Source organism: Nanorana parkeri, unplaced genomic scaffold (assembly GCF_000935625.1).
Source record: "Nanorana parkeri isolate BGI_ZX_2015 unplaced genomic scaffold, ASM93562v1 scaffold112, whole genome shotgun sequence".
Lineage (NCBI taxonomy): Eukaryota > Metazoa > Chordata > Amphibia > Anura > Dicroglossidae > Nanorana > Nanorana parkeri.
Genome location: NW_017306380.1, coordinates 1,882,980 through 1,884,266, shown reverse-complemented (window position 1 = coordinate 1,884,266; position 1,287 = coordinate 1,882,980). Strand labels below are relative to the sequence as shown.

The window sequence follows — 1,287 nt, the reverse complement described above, 5'->3', positions numbered from 1 at the left end:
CCAGATGCACTGAAAAGCACACAATGTAGAGCACACTTTATCCTTTTACATTATTGTTAACGAGATATCCAGTGAGGTGAAAAGCCTGGTAAAATAAACCCCTTCAGTTTAGTTTTTTTTATTCAGATATAAGGTTTCAACAGCTACCTATATAAATCTTGCCGCAGCAGCAACGATCTGCAGCAGATCTTGCCCAGACAAAACACTGCAATTAACACACAGTGAGAGCGGCCTCTGGTAAACATAACCCCATATTACTATAATTGCAAAACTTTGCATTTTGACAGCTACAGAAAGGCATCTAAGCTGGAATAGAATGTTTGATGAATGAGTGGAGGAAGGTTTGGAGGAGGGGAAGGAACTCAGAAAATAAAATGGGACAATATTGAAAAGAGGAAACGGATTTAAAGCCGGTTTTCTATAAGAACTTCCGTACCGTAGAGGCCACAAATCCTTACTGAATGAGTGAGGATGTTACACAATACTCAAACAGCTTGTAGTAAGAATACATTTAAATACATTAGTAATTTGGGCTTGTGTAGACAGTATATACATGTAATGGCTTTCTTATGAGGGAAACTGTGATTCAGGCACTTAAGATCACCAAGACCATTTTCACTTTGACTACTATCAGATTATATGGGGCATATTATTAACGAGATATAATTGTTCTTGGTGTTATTACTTGCTGTCTCAAAATGGCACCTTCCGTGGTGAGCTAATTAAATACACCCTTTGATGAAGGCAAGGGCACTCCAGCTGTGGAAAAACTACACATCCCATGAGGCATTGCAACAATCTGACAGCCACAGACATGACTCCCAGAGGCAGAGGCTATATGGGTTAGTAGTTTCACCACAGCTTGAGTGTCAATGTTGCCCTAACCCTGCTTTAGTGTGACACAGAAAATCGAGTATCACTAGGGCAGACGTTAGTTGCTGATGTCAACATCCAAAGTCAAAGAAGCCAGAGTAGAATGGGAAGAGCAGCAATTCATTACTTCTGGGCTGCCATTTAAAACTGGTGAAGATGCTCTTATCCCTTGTTGATGCTAGAAGATGCTCTCTGGTCCTCGATTACTACCGGTAATACAAGAGGACCAGACAGAAACACTGTGGCAAACGTGCAGTAACATCATCTGCGGTTTTTTTTATAGCTATGTCTTTTTTTCCCTGACGACACCTCTTACTCATCATGGCCTTAAAGCTATGCTAAAGTTAAAAATAAAATCTAGTTTGTAGGCTTTTGTTAGTATAGACTTGCATGTCTCGTCCCCCACCCCCCCCC

General features: G+C 40.7%; 1 protein-coding gene across 1 annotated transcript in view; it reads right to left on the bottom strand.

Annotated features, from left to right (window-relative positions):
- Positions 1-1,287, bottom strand: part of TANC1 (tetratricopeptide repeat, ankyrin repeat and coiled-coil containing 1) — a 93,132-nt gene that overhangs the window by 42,228 nt on the left and 49,617 nt on the right. The window lies entirely within an intron of this gene.